Below are 23,011 nucleotides of genomic sequence, written 5' to 3' on the forward strand. Positions count from 1 at the left end.
CAAAGGGCTTAGGGAAGTTAACAGATAGGTCACCATGTCTCAAGGCTCATCTACCACTGACCTTACTGTTACCATCTTTGATGATGTGGACTGGAGTCAACAGCCCCTCACAGTTGGTCAGAGAATCATCCGAGGTCACTCGTGTTAGATTTACCTAGAGGTCTTTTTAACAATTTTGGTCCTCAAGCCCCATGACAAGCCTCCTGAATCCCATTGTCAGAGGTTGGACCTGGAATTTCCATGTTAGCAATCTTACTGAGTAACCTTTGTAGTCATTGAAATTTGAGAACCAGTCTGCTATACCTATAGCTCTCCTGTCATGTCTGCCTTTTCACATGTCTGTCCTTGTCCCCACCTCACTTCTGCTTCTCACCTCCCAGGTAACTTTCAGTTGAATGGACAGAAAGAGGGGCACATAGCAATTTAGGGGAAACCTGTGTACTCTGAACACTTAAAGTTGTCAAAATAAGTGATAACATTTTTAATGTGATCACTCTTCTTCTATTCTTTAGTAATAACCAGGAGGATTGAAAGATCAGAGTTCAACCCTTAGCTTAATGATTGACATTCTTCAGGTGAAATCTTCATGTATTCACTCCACCAGCCTTCACTGACAGCCTACCACAAAAATAAAGGTATCATGGGCGAGAATAAGACTCAGCACTTGACCTCCAGGAAAGTTCATATCGTACAAGGAAAGATAGACACGTTTTCTACAGATTGACTCAATGCACTGTCCTAATTGAAGTCAGACTAACCTTCCATGAGCACAGAGATTTGGGAGCACTGACCTGGCACAGGAGGGCCAAAAACACTTCTTCCTTCCAGAGGAGAAGCATGAGAGCTGGCTCTCATGGAGATGGTTGCCTGGTGGAGAAGGTATGGGAAGGCAGAGACTGTGCAAAATGTATAGCATAGCAAAGCACGGGATGTTCTGGAAGGGGTGAGAAGTGTAAGTTAGCTGCTTTTGTGGGTGGACAGACAGGAGATGAGGCTAAAAGAAAGGATGGGCCAGACTAAAATATTTATAGTAACAAAAGAATTCAAGATTTCAGGGGCACGGTCATGTTTGAGCCAATGGAAGGAAACACAGGTCAGTTTTGAAAATGGTGAGTTCCGGTTGCATGTGGTTGGTCTGACAGTCATTTGAAAATTTTTCTTTGAAACTGAAGAGAAAGGTTTGGGTCAGTAATAGAGACCTCAACACAGTTTTGAAGCCACAGGAATGGATAAGATCACACCCGAAGAGTGTACGTGGAAACCCTACCAGATAGCTTGGATCGTTCGTAATTAGTACAACGTAGCAATTCAGAAAAATGACATTTTGATTTTCTTATTCCACCGAGTAGACAGCTCCCTTTTTTTTCTTTTAAATTAATGTACTGTAAAAGTGCTTAGCATAGATTTTTCTCAACCATCCCGACTCACACTAATGGGACCAGACGTAGTGTAAATTTCACCAGTGGGGTGCGAGGCTGATTTAGAATCTGTGTTCCTGCCTGGTGACTGTCAGAGAAGGGCGGCCGACACTGCCAGCTGGGTGACTGTTTTGTAATTTAGATACGATAAATCCAAAGGCAAGTAATCTCCCTTCAGAACCTTGAATTGCTTCCTTAGCAGAATAATTTTCCATCTAGTTGGAGTTACATTTAAGCTACAGAACTGGATGAGAGCTTGGAAACGACACTCAGAGGACTTGATTGTGCTCTTGTTTTAAGTAGAATTTGGTTTCCATTCACAGAAAATGTCGTGGCAAATTTCTCTGAAAGTTTCAGCCCATGATTTTGCGTACTCAAAGGAGTGTGCGGTCTGGTGTGGTTTTCCGTAAGGCAGTAGACGTTGCGGGGATTGAGGCAGGATCTCCCCTCCAGCTTTGGGTGTGGTGAGGACGGACAGAGGCAGGAGCCTGTTCAGTTTAGACGACACTTGAGTAGGGCTTATAATCCACGAGCTGGAAGTGGCAAGACAATAATTCTAGCGGATTCTTACATAATGTGCCCCGCGTACCAGGCACCGTTCAAGCCCTCTGCACAGAGAAGCTCACCGCGTGGCCCCCAGCCTGTGAGCTGGACCCCAGGGTGAAGGAGACTCAGAGGGTGACCGGCCTGCTCTTGGCCAGGTGGCCTGTAAGTGTTGGAGTCGGGAATCTAACCCGGGCCGTGGGGCCCCAGGGTCCACACTCTGAACCCTGTGCTCTGCTCGAACACTTACAGTGTGCCAGGCACCGTTGCAGATGCCAGCGAGATCACAGTGACCAAGACCAGCTATGTCCTCCAGGATCACCGTCCCTGGAACTTATCAACCCAGGGCGAGATGTGGGAATATGGTTTAAAATAATACTTAGGGGTAGAAGAATGTCGCATACAATTTATGACTAAGAGGCTTCAACTGGCTAACATATTCTTTTTGGGGGGGGGGAATTAGCCAGTAGCTGAATCTGATAAACTGAGTTAATTAAAATTTCCTATTCAGGCATACGCTAGCCAAAACCTGTTGTCTTTGAATCCTCCTTTACTCTATAAATTTAATGCTGAGCGCCCAGCTCCAAGACCAAAGTAATTCCCTGGTTCAATTACAACTTAAGAGCAAGAACTTTCATAATCTGTTAGCTATCTGCTACTTGGGGATAATGACCAGCTGAACTGATGAACTTCCAGAATGATGTGTTGCTATGGCAACATGCTGCCCGGTGAGTGGCAAAGGGCATTTCATCGTTACCTCACTGAAAATGCTTGCAAAGGTAACAAATGCAAACGCAAGAGGTTTCCCTTTGCTCTACAGCGACTCTGGGTCAATGAGACAAACACTCAAAATATCTGTCGGATACAGCAGCAAGGAACCAAATGGAAACACACATAATGCCTACACAGACCCTACACAATTTGAAATAAGGTAATCGAGCATTCTGTGTTAGCAGTATTGGTGTCTACAATGAATCTCCATGTCTTGCCAAATATGACCACTGTGGGGGGGAGGCTGTGTCTTTCATACGCAGGTATAATTTCCTCACAACATCCAGTGCACAAAAAGCATAAATGTGCCCTTGAACTATACCAAAAGTTAAGAGGAAAAATGAAAAGAAGAAAAAGTTAAAAAAAAAAAAAGTTGATCTCTCATACATTGGTGGTGGGAATCTAAAATGATACAGCCACTGTGGATAATAATTTGGCACTCTCTAGCACAACTAAACCTACATTGGCCATATCGCCCGGCTATTTCACTCCTGGGCATGTATCCCAAAGAAATGAAGTCCTATTTCCATATAATACATGCACATGATTGTTCTTACCAGTTTCATCGGAAATAGTCCAAAGCTGAGAAGCAATAATAAACGTCCCTCCGTAGGTGAATGATTGAGCACACCATGGTACCGCCATACCAGGGAATATCATTCAGCAACATGAAGGAATCAACTACTAAGGCAGACAACGGCTTGGATGGATGTCCAGGGCATTACACGCCCTGAAAAAGCCAATCTCCAAAGGTTCTATGCCATATGATTCCATGTCTATAACGTTCTCAAAATCGTAACATCATAAAGAGGGAAACTAGATTACTGGTTACCATCAGTTAGGGACGGTGGTAGAGAGGAAGGCGACACAAGGAGATCTTTATGGTGACAAAATGAGTCTGTATCTTGACTACGGTTGCGGTTACACAAAATTTCACAAAGGATGATAATTATATGGAACTAGGCACGCACACTGTAGCAATGTCACTGTTCTGGTGTCTACCTTGTACCATAATCGTGTAACATGTAACCATTGGAGGGAAACTCGATGAAGGGTACTTGAGACCCCCCTATATCCTCTTTCCAACTTTCTGTAAACCTATAATTATTTCAATGAAAAGAAGTTCTAAAATAAAAGCAAGCAGGCCTTACTCTCATGTCGGAAGGTTAGTCAGGATCATTTTATTTCCCTCGCTGCATTTCAGAACAAGTGAGACAGAAGCTACGTGGCCAAAGAAAAGTAGCGACCAAAGAAAAGTTGTGACCTCTCGTTAAAATAAACTCTACAAAGCAAACAAACAAAAATCAGAAGGACTCCTCTCTAATGATCGTGATTGCTTTGTGGCAACGCATCAGCTTCTGAAATAATCGGACAATGATCGATCGCATACTCTCTCACAGGACATTGGTCACTTTCTTGTGGGCACGTAGTCAACAGGTGATGCCAGGTGACGAGTCAGGAGCTGGCTTCAGGTCCAGGGCTGCATTCCCTGTCTGGATGACCGTGAGCCATTAGTTAACCTTTGGGGCCCTGGGTTGTCTTACCTGCAATAGAAGGTCTAGTGCGGCGATTTCCAAACTTTTTTAGAGAGGGAAGATTTTTTTTTTTAATGTTTATCTATTTTTGAGAGAAAGAGAGGCAGAAAGAGACAGAGAGACAGAGAGAGCGTGAGTGGGGGAGAGGCAGAGAGAGAGGGAGACACAGAATCAGAAGCAGGCTCCAGGCTCTGAGCCATCAGCACAGAGCCCGACGTGGGAATCAAACTCATGAACGGTAAGATCGTGACCTGAGCTGGAGTTGGAGCCACCCTAGAGATGGAATCTTGTATTCAAAGAAATTTTAAGACACTTTTCAATGTGTGAAATGCACTCGAATGAAGCTTGCCTTGCTGTGAATCACTCCACGGTTTGGTTGTGAGTACCAGGTTCTCTGGGGCAGCAAGAGGGCACCTCTGTACCTCTCCAAGGTCTAGCCCTCTGTTGACCAAAGATGTAGCCACTGGCCACAAGGCTATAGGGCACTGTAAATGTGGCTGGTTCGACCTGAGATGCTCTGTACGTACAACGTGCCTCGGATTTCAAACAGTATGAAAGGAATGCAAACTGTGTCATTTATCACCGTTTTATAATCGCTATATGTGTAAATCCTAATTTTTCCGTAAGTTGGCTTAAATAACGTTTATAATTAAGGTTAATGTCACCTTTTTTTCTTCTTTACTTTTCTAAAAGTGGCCACTCGACCACTCAAAACTACTTGTGAGGCTTGTATTCCCACTGGGCGGTGTTGGTCTAGAGAAACTCAGCTGCCACCTCCAGACATCAGCGCTCCGAGTTTTGGTGGGGAGTTTAATCATTGTCGCCGCACAGGTACCGTGAGCAAGGCGCCTTGTTCCCATGAAGCACAGTAAGAACTCGTCCTGGCAGCTGTATTTACTACCACACTCTGCTCCAAGAATATCATGTCATTTACACCCAATACTTTTTTTCTTTTTTATTTCCTGCTGAAAACACTTTTTTCTTTCCGGTCACTCTTCCCATAGTGTAACTCATTTTCTGTAGGACCTGCGTGCATTTTCCTGTGGGCTGGAGGTCGGGGGAGCTGGCTTCGGTGTTTCACACGTGGCTGCTGTGGCTGGAATTCTTTGGGGGAATCTCTTCACGTCCCTGTCAAGTTATACTCCATTTTCGTGATAAGCCCCACGCAAATATTTCTTCTCCAGCGGTCCCTTTCAGAATTGACTTGATTACGGTTTCGGGTGAGGAGGTACAAGCTGTGCCTCGGCAAGCCAGTCTTATTTGTGGCCTTTGCCTGTTCCTTTGATCATTTTCCTGATGGTTCAGATTATCGAGGTGGAAATGACTCTCTCTGCTATCACGGTAACCTAATGGCCCTCCGCATTTTGTACCCACCTTCCGACTGAGTCCTGCTCTCCTGGGACTTCATTAGTCACCAGCAAAAATCAGTGTGATGAATTGTTTATACCCACAATCTGATGATTTTTGCCCAGGAGGGTTCACTTATCACAAGTAAGCATGCAGGGAAGTCCTTTAGTGGCTCTAGAGATAATGTCCTGTATCTTTGGGCAATCATCTCTTCCTCTGATTTCTAGAAATATTACTTGACTTATTTTTTGTTTGTCTACTTTAATGCCCTTGTCCATATTCTTTGTCTTAAAAAATAGGCATTATACTTTATAAAAACCATTAGAGATGTCTTAATTTATTGACTGATGATAAACATAGAAGTACAGATTACTGTGCTGGATATGACATTTTTTGTTTTTAAATCACGTTTTTACGAGAGTTTGGCGGTTTCTTTCAAAATTAAGCATGCTCTTACCACATGACCCAGCATTGAGCTTCTTGGTAGTTGCCAGAGTTGAAAAGTTATGTCCACACAAAAATCCTGGTCACAGATGTTTATAAAAATGTATTCACAATCGGGGCGCCTGGGTGGTTCAGTCAGTTAAGCTTCTGACTTCAGCTCAAGTCATGATCTCACGGTTCACGGGTTCGAGCCCCCCGTCGGGCTTTGTGCTGACGGCTCAGAGCCTGGAGCCTGTTTCGGATTCTGTGCCTCCCTCTCGCTCTGCCCCTCCCCTGCTCATGTTCTGTGCCTCCCTGACTCTCACAAATAAAGGTAAAAAAAAATTTTAAATGTATTCATAATCGCCAAAACTTGGAAGCAACTAAAACGTCCCTCAGGAAGTGAATGGACAAACGAACTGTAGTGCATGCAGACAATGGAATGTTACTCAGTGCTAAAAAGAAATTAGCTATCAGGCTGTGAAAAGACACGAAGGAACCTTAAATACATATTACTCCGTGAGATAAGCCACTCTGACAAGGCTACATATTGTATGATTCCAGCTATATGACATTTTGGAAAAGGCAAAATGACAGAGAGAGGAAAAAGATCAGTGGTTGTCAGAGCTTTGGGGAGTGGAGATGAGTAAACAGAACACAGGATTTTCGGGGCAGTGAAGCTGTTCTGTGTGGTGCTGTACCGATGGGCACGTGTCATCACACGTTTGTTCAAACCCAGAGAGCGCACAACACCAAGAGTGAACCTTAGGGTACACCATGGACTCAGAGTGATTTTGAGACGTCAGTGCAACTTCATGAATCACAGATGCACAGCGCTGGTGGCGATACTGATGGGGGAGGCTTGTGAACGTGTCGGGGCAGGACACATACGGGAAATCTCTGTACTTTTGTCCCATTTTGCCATGAACCAAAGACTGCTCCAGAAAAATAGTCTTTAAAGAATAACATTTGAAACAAACAAAAAGATAGGTGAGTATTCATAGATACATAAGTGAGGAGCCTTATCCATTTCACTGAGACCCGTTTTAATAATGTATTATGTTCTATGTTTAATAATCATGAATTTTTTACATTCACGTTTTTGCCTCTTCACCCTGTGTTCTTGGGCGCAAACTGTGAATTACGAGATTGGGTGTAATGTGGTTTTATATTAAAAATAATCATGTTAGGGGGCGCCTGGGTGGCTCAGTAGGTCAAGCATCTGACTTCCGCTTAGGTCATGATCTCACTCTCCTTGAGATCTAGCCCTGCGTCGGATTCTGTGTCTCCCTCTCTCTGTCCCTCCCCTGCTTGTGCACTTTATGTCTCTCTCTCTCTCAAATATAAATCAAAACATTTAAAAAATAAAAAAAACAGGCATGTAACTTAGTGAATGATTATGAATCGAATATCCTTACTTCTTTACTTTTCATTATAGGTTTGTTAAGTAACTGTGTATCCCTAAACACTGTAGTTTTTTTGTTTTGTTTTGTGTTTGTTTGGTTTTTTTTTTTTTTTAGTATTTCTTGTTGTTGTTTTTTAAATAGTTTTACCAGGTTATAACAGCCATTGCAATAAATTACATATATTTAACTTGGACCATTTGATATGTTTAGATACAGTCACATACTATGAAACCACCAATACCAATCATAACACCGAACATGTTTATTGGCCTACAAGGTTTCTTGTTTGAAATCCTCAATGATAATTATTTCTTCCAGCTTTTTCTACCATTACTCATCCCTTCGCCTCTGGGCCCAGGCAACCACCGTTCAGCTTTCTGACATTTCAGTTTGCATTTTATGTAAATGGAATCACACACTGTGTGACGCTCTTTTTTGACTTCTTTTACTCAAAACTTATTTTGATATCCATCTATTGTTTGAATTACTAATGGTCCGTTCTTTTGTCTGCCGAATGACATCGGATTGTATGGATCTACCATAATCTACCCATTCACCTGCTGGGAGACTTGTGGGTTGTTCACATTTTTGCCCCGTGACCGGTACACCCGCTGTGAACGTTTGCGTGGAAGTTTTTTCTGTGAACGTAGGTTTTCATTTATTTGGGGTAAGTGCCTAGATGTGTAGCATCTGTGTCACATGGTACAAATATCTTTGAATGTTCACAAACTGCCATACTGTTTTCCCTTGGGAAGCGACTTCCCAAGTCGTCAAGCGACTGCTTGACGTTCAAAACGTCCCATTGGGAGGGCATGAGAATTCTGATTGCCGTTCATCTTCGCCAACAATGATACCATCAGTGCTTTACTGAGAAGCATGTTGGTTTCCATACAGTTGGTGATTTTCCACATTTCTGTGATCGATTTCGTATTTAATTCCCTGTACTCAGAGCACACTTTGTGTATTTTGAAATGTTTTATTTATTGATATTACTTTTCTTCCTTTGTTCTTTCTTTCTTTCTCTTTCTTTCTTTCTCTCCTTCTTTCTTTCTCTCTTTCTTTCCTTCTTTCACCTAGATTCTAGTCTATCCTGGGAAAGATTTCATATGTATGTGACAAGAATGTGATTCAGCAGTTGTAGGACTGAGGACTTTATAACGCAGTCAGGTAAACATGGGGGACACCACTTTTCAAGTCTAGCAATGTTCTTATTGATATTTTGTAATGTATTTCTAGAACAGCGTTCTATTAGTTGTTGAGAGGGCAGTGTGAAAATATCCAACTATAGTTGTAAATGTGTCTGTCTCTGTAGTTCTGTAAGTTTTTGCTCATGAATTCTGAAGTTCTGTTACCAGTTGCACACATGTTTAGTGTTACTATGTCTTATTAATGGAACATTCTCTCAATCCATGGTAAATGGATTTCTTGCCTTGAAATGCACTTTGGTATTAATTAAACCACTTCATCAATTTTTGGATTAATGTTAGCTTGTTTTATCTTTTTCCATCATTTTGTTTAACATAGTTGTGCCTTCATGTTGAAAGTGCAAAGGGGTTTTTGTTTGTTTGGTTTTTTGTTTTTTATAAACAGCTTATATTTGGGTCTTGCTTTTTTTAATCCAACCTAGCAATTTGTGCCTTTTTAATTGATGTATTTACACCATTCCTTGTAATCTGATTACTGACCCAATTGTCTTTAACCCATTGTATTACACTTTGTTTTCTATTTGTTACACCTAGTTTTTGCTCCCTGTTTTCTTTTTGTCTGTCTTATTTTGGATTGAGCATTTTAATTTTTTAATGTTTATTTATTTGTTTACAGGGATCTGCAGAGAGAGAGGGAGAGAGAAAATCCCAGTCAGTCTCCACGTTGTCAGTGCTGAGCCCCACATGGGGCTCAACCTCACAAACCCTGAGATCTTGACCTGAGCCAAAAATCAAGAGTCAGACGCTTAACCAACCGAGCCACCCCATAAGTGAGTATTTTTTAAAATGATATTTACAGCTGTTGGCTATGTGGTCAGATGAGCCTGTAGAATGTGTAACTCTGTCCTTTACTAACTAGCCTTACTCACCCACTACTTTCTGTGAGTTTGGTTACATGCTCATTACGTGCTGCATTCCCTGAGCCTCTATGTCATCTTGTTTCCCACCTCACACTGTGAACGTTGAATAACATGGTATAAGGGGCTGTATAAGCTCTGTGACCAATGGCAGTTTCTTAATGACTTGGTTTTGCAGCCCCAGAACAGGTTGACTGAACCTGTACACAACTCCCTCACCAAGGTTCAGGCATGTGGTCACAGGTGTGTGTCAGAGGAAAACAGGGAAACTAGCCAGTCTCAAAAAGAAGACACAAGATCAAGTGGCCAAGAAGACACAAGATCAAGTGGTCAAGAATAGCCGTGGTGCGAATGCTCTAAGAGTATCATGAGTTGCTCCATGGATGGGAAACAAGCTCTGGTAGAGAGTCCTCAGTGTTCCCACCTCCCTTCATCAGGAAGAAAATCAGGATCCCAGAACTTGAATGTTTATGTCTGTAAGATAGGAAGCTATTTTCTCCCTAAGAAATTATTGAAGTCTTCCAACAGACAGCTCGTTGCCTCTCTTCAGTTTTAAAAAAGGGAAACCGTGAGGTCATGGGAGTGGGAGGATTTTTCTAGTTTTTAAATCATTTTAGATGTGTATTAATTAGCTTATATTTCAGTGGATAAATATGTCTTTAATTATATTACATGCTGATTTATAAAATGAGCTATTACATTTGTTAATTTGGTTGTTAACTATTGAATTATACACACTAATAACTCCTGAACAGCATAGTGCCTTATATTTTTCAGATACTTACATATATATTTATTCTTCTGTTTTCTCACCTTAATTTATAAAATGAGATAAACAGGTCAGATTTTAGGGTCAATCTCTTATTGTTGTGGAATCTGAATCAGAGAGCATGAGCAACTTGTCCAAGGAATCATCGTCAGTTGGGTCAAAGAGAAAATCACACCACACAATGTTAAACAAGCAAGTAGACTTTATTTAAGGCTATTGCAAAAGGAGAAAGAGTCAGGAACTGAAAGTGGACTCAATTCTGCTGAACAAAGGTGATAAAGTTTTTTAACTGCTGGTGTGAACTAGTAGAAAAGTACCAGAAGACTTTATGGGTTTGTTGATCAATGGAATGTGTCCGACACTTTGAGTCATTCCTGACTTTGCACTGCTGTTCTCTGTTGATGAAGACATCTGTATTTGCTGGTAGGTAGGTACCCATCGAAAGTAGGTTCCCACCCTCCCACAGAGTCTGGGAGATAAGGACCCTAACTTCCTTGAAGATTACATTTCAAAGGGATGTCTCCCAGGCTTTTGAGAAAGACAATCCTGTGTTGTAAAAGTGACAAAAACTTTAAAAAGGTTTATATCTCAAAGGGGCAGAGAAATTATTTCCATTTTTCAAAACATTGAAAGTTTTCTTTTTTTTTTATTAAAAAAATTGTTTGAATGTTTATTTGTTTTTGAGAGAGAGAGAGAGAAAAAGAGAGAGAGAGAGAGAGACAAAGACAGAGCATGAGCGGGGGAGGGGCAGAGAGGGAGGCACAGAATCCAGAGCAGGCTCCAGGCTCTGAGCGGTCAGCACAGAGCCCGACGCGGGGCTCGAATCCATGAGCCATGAGATCATGACTTGAGCCAAAGTCTGACGCTTAACCTGAACCAGCCAGGCTGCCCCAAATTGAACGTTTTCTAAGTAAATGCTCTAAGCAAAGGGAGGTCAGGGGCATAGGTCAGGAAGAAGCCAGTCTAAATCATGGCCAAGGTGAGGGGAATTTTAAGGCCTCTGAGTCCGTTGTAAAGCACAAACTAGAATTCTGAGTTCTTCCTGTCACTTCCTGTCCTGAGCTGCCTTCAGCTCAGGGGAACATGAACTTCCCAAGGCTCAGGCTTGTTTTTTCCCAGGTTCCCTGCAGCCTCCAGCTTGGTTCCCCGTGCAAGATGGGCACAATGAATACTTGTGGAATGAACAAATGACACCCCTCGCCCCGATTCTTCCCTTCACTGTTATTTTACTGAGTACCCGGAAAGAACATCCAAATCCCTAGGAGAGACTGAAACTCCCTCCTGTATCAAAAAGTGCAGCGATTTCAGACAGTAGCGAACCAATTGGAAACCTTTGGACCTTAGGCACTATTTTTGTTTTCATTTTATTAACCAGCTGGGGAGACAAGAAAAGTAGGAAATGGGAAGAACCTTAATCTGTACAAAAATGGAGTAGCCATGAAATTGACATCTTCCTTTATAAATCTGGTTTGGGGTGGGGGGGGAAATGGTACCATTAAACAAATGACTACCTCTGCATTTGTGTAGGCTGGCATTAGGACACCATTAATCCCGTCAACCTCTGGTAGTGTCATTTAGACCACAAAATTAATACCTCGTTAAGAAAATTAGTATGGAAATTAGGTAACTGCAGAGCAATTATTGCTTGAAAGGGCGAAGTTTCAAGAGGTGGAGTGAAGAGGTTGGCACTTCTATTAATTAAATATTCTCTGAAGACAGCATCTGCCTGATGGGAGAAGCACACGATGTTTCCGTGTTTCGAGAGAAATTGCGGGATCCCTTGCAAGGTCCTTCATCACCCCAGCAACACATCATTAGTCATTCAGTGTGAAGCACGTAAAGATCCAGAAGGGTATTTTGGCATGCACCATGTTACAAAACACACCTTCTGCCTTCAAAATGAATTTCATGTTTTCCAAACTTCCATGTCGAGCTTTTGTTTGCATTGGCTCTGATTCAGCCTCTAAAGACTGTGGCCTTCCTTTCGTTAATTCACTCATCACATATTTACTGAACTTGCTATGTGCCACGCAGTGAGCCTGGTCCTGGATGTCTGGTGATGGAGGAGGCAGATCTGACCCTGCTTTCGTGGGGCTGAAAGTTTAAGGTAAAATTACAGCATAAACAAAAGCTCCTCAATATCTATTGAGGATTTGGGCTAAAGGGACTTGGCACTAACTGAGAGTTCGCTTTACCTTAAAACGTATTTACATTAACATCAGATTCTGGAGTAGACTCAAAACCAACCTACTGGCCCAACATTTGTCTCCAACTTGTTTTTAAAGCTATAGTTGAGTAAGGACTTGAGTTTTCCCAACTTGAGTTTTCAATAAGAAGAGGATTATTAGCAAAATAATGGCACATTCACACAGTGGATTATTTTGATGACGTTAAATGATGATTATGAAGACATACTCATAGCATTAATTGGGGAAAACAAGGCAGCATTATATGTATGCCATCATTATAATGATTTAAAAATAGGATAACGGTCAAAATTAGATACATTAAACTACTAGTTATGATTATGTTACTACATTATTACAGGGACACTGAGTGAGAAGGGCTTGTGTTAGAAGGAACATGAGTAACTACCCAAAGTCTTGGGAGTTAGGCTATGTGCTTAAGGAGTCACTTAAAATGCAATAGGGAGTAGAATATCGCAATGCATTAGCCCACCTAGTAAATTACGAAACAATCATTATGTTCGTGTTTGTCCTATAATAATCAAGGACAGATCTAGACTTGGGGCTGAACTTATAATTTATAAACTTGTGCAATTTACTCTTTTAAAAGAAGTAGATTTTATTTGTCTAGAGCAGTGAAGCTGAGTACAGAGAGTCCCCGGATGGCTTTTTCCCATACGAAAGCACAACCTCTCTCACTCTCAATGCCCCCCACCCACCCAGAAGTGGTACATTTGTTATAACCCAAGGATCTACAATGACACGTCATTCAAAGTTCACAGTATACATTAGGGGTCCCTCTTGGTGTTCTATATTCTGTGGGTTTGGACAACTATATAATGGCCTGTACTATTTATGTTATTACACAGAATCATTTCCCTGCCCTGAAACTCCTCTGTGCTCTGCCTGTTCATCTAGCCCTCCCCTCATGCCTGGTAACCACTAATCTTTTGTTAATTTTTTTTGTAATGTTTATGTATTTGAGAGAGAGAGAGAGAGAGAGAGAGAGAGAGAGGAGAGAAAGCACATGCACAAGCAGGGGAAGGGGCAGAGAGAGAGAGAGAGAGAGAATCCCAAGCAGGCTCTGTGATGTCAGCACAGAGCCTGACGCGGGGCTTGAACTCACAAACTGTGAGATCATGATCAATAAAGACCAAATAAAGAGTCCAGATGCATAACCGACTGAGCCACCCAGGCATCCATCCACTAACCTTTTTAATGTCTCTATAGTTTTACCTTTTCTATGCTTTTTAATTAATTTTATTATTCAAGTATAGTTGAATACAATATATATAACAATGTATAATAACATATATATGTAATATATAACAATATATGACAGTATAACAATAATATAACATACAGTGTTATACTAGCTTCCGGTATACAATATAATGATTTAATCATTCTATACATTTCCTGGAGCTCATTGAGATAAGTGTGCTCTTAATCCCCCTTTATGTATTTTGCCCCTCCCCCCCACCTCCCCTCTGGCAACCACCATTTTGTTCTTTGTATTGAAGAGTCTGGTTTTTGGTCTCTTTTTCTCCTTTGTTTATTTGTTTTGTTTCTTAAATTCCCCCTTTAAGTGAAATCATATGGTAGTTGTCTTTCTCTGACTGATATTTCGTTTAACATTATTCCTTCTAGGTCCATCCATGCTGCAAATGACAATACAGTTTTGCATTTTCAAGGATGTCATATAGTTGGAATCCTCCGTAAGCAGCCTTCTCAGAGTGCTTTCTTTCACCGAGTCATATGCATTTAAGTTTCCTTTATGTCTTTTCATGGCTTGGTGGCTCATTTCCTTTTGTGCTGGATAACATTCCATTGTGTGGGCATACCACAATTTATCTGTTCACCTACTAAAGGACATCTCGTTTGCTTCCTAGGTGTGGAAATTAGGAATAAATCTGCTTAAACATTTGTGGGCAGGTTTTTGTGTGGGCATACATTTGCAGTTCGTTCGGGGAAATACTAAGGAATGTGATTGCTGGATCACAGGTACGAGGATGTTTAGGCTTGTAAGAAATCGCCAAACCACGAAAGACATTGCAACGTGACTGTACCATTTTGTATTCCCAAGCGCAATGAATGAGCGTTCCTGTGGCACTACGTCCTTGCCAGAATTTGGTGCTGTTAGTGTTTTGGATTTTGACCATTCTAATAAATCTGTAGTAGTAGCTCCTTATGATAATTTGCAATTCCCTAATGACATGTGATCGATCATGTAATACGCTTCTTTGCCATCTGTTCGTCTCCTTGGGCGAAGTGTCTTTCATTCAGGTTTTTTCCCCATTTTTAAACATTGGATTGTTTGTTTTCTCATTGTTGAGATGTAAGAGTTCTTCATACATTTTAGATAAAAGTCCTCTGTCAGCTGTCTTTTGCAAATACTTTTCTCTTTTCCTCATCTTTATTGATGTATCACTGACAAATAAAATCATATATATTTAATGTGTACAACTGGATATGTTTCCATATGTATACTCTGTGGATAATTGCCACAACCAGCAAAGGAGTTTGTTCATATATTCTTATCTCCATCAAACAGGGTTCCATCATATGATTTCTCTACTTCGGAGATCCTTAAATCAGTAACTGCCCACCAGGGAGCTGAGGTCCATGATCAATAATTAATTTAATAAGTTCTGGCCTCTCCAGAAAGATTTTGTGTTTACGGTACAGGAAATTTCACACGATGACCGTGATTATGACTCAGATGATTGAAACCCTTAGGGGAACCCTCATGAGCTCTGGCTTCTGGAGTATGGAGACGGGTGAATGCCGTGGATGGTAACTGCATCATAACAAAAACAAGAGCGTCAATTAATTATAATTACTAGATTTCAGGAAGTGTTCTTGGATTGGTTGTTTCAAGTGCCCTCTCTTCTTTCGGCTGCTTGTATCTTAGCATTTTTTCCCCAAAAGACATCATGGTAAACTTTACATCAGACTCAATCATTTTGAAAACATATCTTTCAGGAAAACTGGAGTGTTATAACCACCTATTAATATTTTAACTAAAAATTATTTGGTTAACATTACTGGTATTACATACAAGCTAATAAAATTTATAATTAAAAGCAAATTAGAAAGTGAAAAACTATCATTTGCATTTTATTATTTTAATTTATTTTTAAATTCAAATGTAATCAGCATAGAGTATTATATTAGTTTTCAGGGTGTACAATATAATGATTCAACAATTCAATGATTCAAACACTATTCAATGAATTTTAGACTAAGTATATAATAGATAAATAATTAGCAATTTTTAGTGTGTTAAAAGCAAGTCATTGCTTAAAATATTATTTATTAACATGCTTTACACATAACAGCATGTAATATGAATTACTGGGTATGTTTAGCAAGATATACAGGTATTCTTGAGTTAATATATGTTTGTTGGTTGGTTATATGCCCTTATTTAAAATTGCCTACTTGTTTTACTTGTTGTTGCAAAGACTGGAACACCTAGATTACTGTTCAAAATTAAATATTTTAAATAAATTATTAATTCTTTAACGGTTTGAAAAAATAAAATAAAATAAAATTGCCTACTTGTAATTATAGTTAAACCATTTATCATGCATTAGAGTCATTCATTAATATTCTAATGTCTTCACTGCCTTTTGTTGTGGCAAGCCCAATACATCATATACACTACAGGCAATGTTTATCTTCTTTTTAAAAATGTTAACTTATTTATTTTGACAGAGAGAGAGAGAGAGAGAGAGAGTGAGAGAATGCCAGGCAGGCTCTATGCTCAGCACGGAGCCCAACTTGGGGCATCATCTCACAACCACGAGATCATGACCCGAGCGGATATCAAGATCCAGACGGTTAAATGACTGATCCACCCAGGCACCCCAATGTTTTTCTTCTTGAGATCCTCTACCCCAACATTTCCCCATATCATACCTCTTTATACCTCCATGTACTGGAGAGGTCCTTCACACAGCTAAACTATCACCTTCATTCAAAAGCCAGCTGAGACCTTCCATTTTCCTGGGACCCTTTCCTATACTCTCTCCTCTGAGCTCCCCTCACCTCCTGCAGCAGCTACAGGCTGGGCTTCTCACTTCACACTTAGCCCTTGCCATGCTGTACCGTGTAGGAATATTCGTGAATGTGTTCTTACTCCGTCACTAGGCAGCAGGTTCTTTTGTATTCTTCTTTGTGTCTTCAACAGGTGCGATGGGGCCTCAGACATACGAATGGTCAAACAAGAAACATGAGTTAGGCAAACTGATAGATTCAGATATGTAACTGAATTGCTTTGCACCACTTAATGGAAAACATCATGACATCTCACATGCTTTGTCAGACAATGAACCTTTTTGCACATTTACGATTTTCACATTGGCCCATTTAGCACTTTTTGTATAAAATATTTACAAACACGCCTGAAGCGGCATAATACGTAGCAATTTTCAGTTATGTTGGGGCATAAATCAGAATAGCCATATGCATCCCATCTTTAAAAAAAACTTTGTTCTCATTTAATTCATAAATATTTAAGCCTCAAAACAGCTCTGTGGGTTGGGTATTACTGTTCCAGTTACAGAAGAGGAAACTGAAGAAAATAAATTCTCCAATTGGATGTGCAAACTTAATCACTTGTGAATAACTTGGGATATGTTCCTCTGCCATAGTGTTGGTCTACGGTCTTGAGGCTTTGGATATTAGTTCTAGTAAAACAATGTCAGCAACATCGCTCTTAACTAATTGGAAATGTGTCTTTTGCACAGTATTTGGGAAGCACTGTGAAGTTCGCAAGCATTACTCCTTCAACATGTCTGCAACTTCCAGATCCAGTGCTCTGGTTCTGTTCCCATGGCAATCACCGTAGAGGGAAGAGTACAATTCGGTGGTAATAATAATCACATTTATTCAATAGGTTCACAGGGGGAAAGTGTATCATCACCGTCTCGACGAAATGAAATTGAAGAGTTTTTTTCAATTTTTTTTTTCCCTTGGATGTCTTTGACATTTAAGCTTGCTTTATTTTTTTTAATATACGAAATCTTTAAGTATAGTTAAGATAAAATTACATTAGTGAGAAAGTAACATTAAAACAGAAAATCAATTTCTAGGGCGCCTGGGTGGCGCAGTCGGTTAAGCGTCCGACTTCAGCCAGGTCACGATCTCGCGGTCCGTGAGTTCGAGCCCCGCGTCAGGCTCTGGGCTGATGGCTCGGAGCCTGGAGCCTGTTTCCGATTCTGTGTCTCCCTCTCTCTCTGCCCCTCCCCCATTCATGCTCTGTCTCTCTCTGTCCCAAAAAAAAATAAAAATAAAAAACGTTGAAAAAAAAATTTAAAAAAAAAAAGAAAATCAATTTCTACATGAAGCCAAAAAAAATTTTTTTTTAATATTTAAGTACAAACAAGTTCAAGGAGGAATATAAACAAAAGATGAAGTAAATAGATAAGGATAGAATATATTTAGGAGATGATAAGTTTTTTTTATTTTTCTTTTTTAAATTTAAAAAAAATTATTATTTTTTTTCATTTAAATACAAGTTAGCTAACATATAGTGTAATAATGATTTAAGGAATAGAATTTAGTGATTCATCACTTACGTATAACACCCAGTGTTCATCCCAACAAGTGCCCTCCTTAATGCCCATCCCTCATCTAGCCCATCCCCCCCACCCACCTCCCCTCTAACAACCCTCAGTTTGTTCTCTGTATTTAAGCGCCTCCTATGGTTTGTCCCTCTCCCTGTTTTTATATAATTTTTGCTTCCCTCACCTTATGTTCATCTGTTTTGTATCTTAAATTCCACATATGAGTGAAATCACATATTTGTCTTTCTCTGACTGACTTATTCTGCTTAGCATAATACCCTCTAGTTCCATCCACACTGCAAATGGCAAGATTTCATTCTTTTTGATCACCAAGTAATATTCCATTGCATATATAAACCACATCTTCTTTATCCATTCATCAGTCGATGGACATCTGGGCTCTCTCCATAATTTGGCTACTGTTGATAGTGCTGCTATAAACATGGGGGAGCATGTGCCCCTTTGAAACAGCACATCTGTATCCTTTGATAAACACCTAGTAGTGTCATTGTTGGTTGGTAGGGTAGCTCTATTTTTAATTTTTCATGAACCTTCATACTGTTTTCCATAGTGGCTGCCCCAGTTTGCATTCCGACTGGCAGTGAAGCTTGCTTTAAAATAAAAATTTTTATTGTGTTTACACTGGTTGATTTAACTGGTGCCCAAGTTCTTTCCCATGCGGATGGGCTAATTTGCTTTCCCCCTTGGGTGTAGACATTGGCATTTCATCCAGACACAGTATGGTAGATAGTCCTGGTCCATGAAGGGGGGTGTGGACATATAACCTTAATAAAGATGTGTGACCATAGATCATAAGAGCCATAAAGAAGCTTAACACTTAAACTGACTTTGGGAATTTTTCCTAAGAAAATGACTCAATTGAATCAAATGACCCTTTGCATGAAAGTACATATTATTTCGTCTAGGACATGAAATAAATGAAGATACCTACAGTATCCAAAAGGATGGAAATGTTTAGCAAATTATGTAACCAAATGTAATGACTGGAAACACGAAGAGAAAGATGGAGTTTGTGCATAAACATTTGAAATATGTGTGTGGTTTTTTTTAATGTTTATTTAGTTTTGAGAGAGAGAGTACAAGCAGGGGAGGGGGAGGGAGAGAGGGACTGAGTATCTGAAGTGGGGTCTGTGCTGATGGCAGAGAGCCTGATGCAGGGCTTGAACTCACGAACCATGAGATCATGGCCTGAGCCGAAGTCGGATGCTTAACCGACGGAGCCACCCGGGTGCCCCAAATAAACAAAGTTAAAAAAATGTTTTTAAAGAAATAAAACTTTCCGCTCTGTGAGAGACACTGTCAACAAAATGAAAAGGTAAGACACACATCGAGAGACACTATTTGCAGAAGACACGTCTGATAACAGACTGTTGCCCACAATATACAAAGAACTCTTAACAATAAGAAAACGCACAGCTTGATAAAAGTGAGATGGTGTTTAATCACCGCGACTGCATTAATTCCTGTAGTGATGCACATCTACCTGTGGGACAGCTATGTTCTGACCTCTGCACCTCTTCAATATCACCCGAGGCGTTTTCTAGGTGGGCAATATTCTCATCTGTGTTGCATTGTGCTGTTTTTCTGGGGGTGTTTGTTTTTTTGTTTTTAAGCAGGGTCCATGCCCAGCACAGAGCCCAGAGCGAGGCCTGAACTCATGACCCTGAGATAAAGACCTGAACTGAGACCAAGAGTTGGACGCTTAACAAACTGAGCCACCCAGGAACCCCTGAATCATGCGTTTTTTTAACTTGTTTCCCTTGGGCCGGTTTAACCAATGTGTCTTTTGTGTATCACGTTTATTCTTAGAACGCCCAAACACGGATTCAATACGTGTTAGTTTTGTCATACAGCCCAAAGGCCCTATTTTCCAAAAAATCTGGGCCTTTGTAAATGAAAGGTACAGTCAGCATCTTCAGCATTATTTTATAATGACTGTGTTTCCTCACCAAGGGCACTGTTGACATTTGGGTCAGGCAATTCTCAGCTCTGGAGGCTGTGCTGTGTTTGCAAAACGTTTAGCAACAACCCTGGGATCCACCCATGAATTACCAGCTGTGTAGAACTAACCCAATAAAAGTCAGTTTGCACTTAGAGAATCTAATAGTTAAGAGGACCATAAAATTCCCAAGGACGCAGTGAAAAATTGTTGTTGTTGTTTTTTAAATTTAAACATTTATTTATTCATTTTGAGAGACAGCACGAGCAGGGAAAGGGCAGAGAGAGAGGGAGAGAGAGAATCCCAAGCAGGCTGTGTGCCGTCAGCACAGAGCACGACGTGGGGCTCGATCTCACACACCATGAGATCATGACCTGAGCTGAAACCAAGAGTCACATGCTCAACCGAATGAGCCACCCAGGTGCCTCAAATGTTGCTTTTTTAAAATTGATATCACCATTTTCTCTGCCATTCAAGTTGATAAAGTATAACTAGATACTCTTAAGTGTAAAAGTAAAGTATAACTAGATATTTTCAAATAAGAATGAATATTACTGTTTTGTTTATAACACACACACACACACACACACACACACAGGAAAGGAGAAACGTATCCTTCTTCTAGTGGCAAAACCTACCTCTAAATACATATTTAGTTCTAAAACATATTTTCAATAATTAAGTGTTAAATCTTAGGATTCCAACCAACAACCTTCTCTAAAGTGTGATTTTTCAAAACCAGGACAATATGCAAAATGAAAATAGTCCAAGAACTCCAACTTAAAACAGTAAGACAAGAACTTCAGTAACTATTTTATCACAGAGGGAAACACAAAGTGGGGTAAAAACAAAACAAAAAACAAAAAAAAAAAAAACAAAAACAAAAAGCAAAAAACAAAAAACAAAAAAAAACTCGGGCCCTTGACTTCATGATCCTTATTGTCACAGAATGTCTGTGAATTCCCACAGGTTACTCTAAGGAAGCCGTCTTCCCAAAATAACACTTTTTGTTGGGGCGTGGAAGTAATTGACCACTCTTTCTTAATGTAATTTAGAATAAAGGTTAAAGCAATCAAAGTTTTGCCCACAGCATAAAATATTCTGCACAAGGAAAAAAAAAATACATATTATATTCTTCTATAGAATTGGATTTTGTCTCTGGATAGAAAAAAAAAATACACAGACTTAAAGTTTTGAGCAGAATTTTAAGAACATAAACCACCTTTGATGTTATCTGGAGAAAGAAATATTATTATTGCAGGCAGCTTTTTATTTGAAACAGCTTCAACTTTTTTCATGGAATATCATGCTGTTTTTTAGGGCTGCAGACAACTTTCCAAGAGGAAGCCTGGCAAAAATCCAGGGAATTCTGTGTTATACATCTATTGGAGAGGGCAAACTTTAAAAAATAAGCCCACATTAGGCATTAGTGAAGGTATCAGTAAGCACGGCCACGTTGTTGATTGGTACAAAATTAATAATAATATCTTGCATTCGTCAGCATTCTTGAGATAAAACAACTAATAAAAAAATATATATATGATCATATAAATATATATGTATTTATATGTATACATATATGAGCTTATATAAATATATAAAAATATATAAGCTAATATAAATATAAATATAAATATAAATATAAATATAAATATAAATACAAACATGAAAGCTCATGCTTATGGAAGCCAAGAGGTCCCGCAAAGTCTTAACAAGCTGGAGACTCAGGAAAGCTGATGCTGGGACCAGGCCTGAGAACCCTGGTTGCTGATGGATGTAGATTCCAGTCCAGATCTGAAGGCCTGAGCATCTAGGAGTGCTGAGGGCAGACGAATATTAGTGCCCGAGCTCAAACAATCTTCCTGCTCGCTCTAGTCCTAAGTAGATTGAAGGATGCTCACCCACGTTGGGTCGGAGGCGGGTGGGGTGGGCACTGGGATTTGCACTCTACCAAGTCAAATGCTAATTTCATCTGGAAACACCCTCAGGGACACACTCAAAACTAATGTTTAGCCAAACATCTGGGCGGCCATGATCCTGTCAAGTTGACACATAAAATCAACCATCACAAAATTCTAACGGTCAGCTCAGAATTCCACTTGTCCTACACTAACTTTTACGAAAACGATGTTCGTAGCAACCTGTTTGTAACAAACAAACAAACAAAAAATGAAAATAGCCTAAATTCCCTTCAACAGGAAATCATCTACATGAACTTAGGCTTATTCTTGTAATGGCATATTCTGCAGCTTTTTTTTTAATTTTTTTTTTTTTAATTTTATTTTTGAGAGAGAAAGAGACAGAGCCTGAGCGGGGGAGGGGCAGAGAGTCAGGCACAGAATCCGAAGCAGGCTCCATGCTCTGAGCTGTCAGTACAGAGCCTGATGTGGGGCTCAAACTCACTAACCGTGAGATCATGACCTGAGCCGAGGTCGGCGCTTAACCGACTGAGCCACCCAGGAGCCCCTGAAGCTTTTATTCATTTATTTTTTTAATGTTTATTTATTTTTGAGAGAGACAGAGACAGAATGCGAGTGGGTTAGGGGCAGAGAGAGAGGGAGACACAGAATCCAAAGCAGGCTCCAGGCTCCGAGCTGGCAGCACAGAGCCCCACACGGGGCTCAAACTCATGAACTGTGAGATCGTGACCCGAGCCGAAGTCGGATGCTCAACCGACTGAGCCACCCAGGCGCCCCTCTGGAGCCCCTGAAGCTTTTGTAAAAAGGGAAACAGATTCTTTACTGACTGACATGAAAATGTGTTAACAAGTAAAAAAGGCAGAAGTGAAGCAGTTTGTATAATTCTTGAGCCGCACCGATGTTATTTCTCAGTTGTGATGAATGTGTTTTGGTTATGATAGATGTCAACATTGGGGGAAGGCAGGGTGAAGCGGACACAGGACTCCTGTGCTCTCTGCAACTCTTCCGTAAATCTAAAATTATTCTAGAATAAAAATTCAAGTATACATCCCACAGTACATTTCTACTCTACTGCGAATAATATACTATATAATTGATT

At 40.2% G+C, this 23,011-nt stretch overlaps 2 long non-coding RNA genes across 3 annotated transcripts; one reads left to right on the plus strand and one right to left on the minus strand.

Moving 5' to 3' along the window:
- Nucleotides 1–1,695: 1,695 nt before the first annotated feature.
- Nucleotides 1,696–3,558, minus strand: LOC125935188 (uncharacterized). Of its 2 annotated transcripts, none has more exons than XR_007461620.1 (2): nucleotides 3,290–3,558; nucleotides 1,696–1,951 (listed from the first exon to the last, which is right to left on the minus strand). It is a non-coding gene; the product is annotated as an uncharacterized LOC125935188 (long non-coding RNA). The 2 variants fall into 2 exon arrangements; XR_007461619.1 differs by lacking the exon at nucleotides 3,290–3,558 and adding an exon at nucleotides 2,212–2,641.
- Nucleotides 2,756–10,566, plus strand: LOC125935187 (uncharacterized). Its single transcript, XR_007461618.1, has 5 exons — nucleotides 2,756–2,892; nucleotides 4,961–5,098; nucleotides 8,521–8,610; nucleotides 9,265–9,418; nucleotides 10,337–10,566. It is a non-coding gene; the product is annotated as an uncharacterized LOC125935187 (long non-coding RNA).
- The last annotated feature ends 12,445 nt before the right edge of the window (nucleotides 10,567–23,011 follow it).

The sequence above is a fragment of the Panthera uncia genome, assembly GCF_023721935.1.
Source record: "Panthera uncia isolate 11264 chromosome A1 unlocalized genomic scaffold, Puncia_PCG_1.0 HiC_scaffold_17, whole genome shotgun sequence".
Classification (NCBI taxonomy): domain Eukaryota; kingdom Metazoa; phylum Chordata; class Mammalia; order Carnivora; family Felidae; genus Panthera; species Panthera uncia.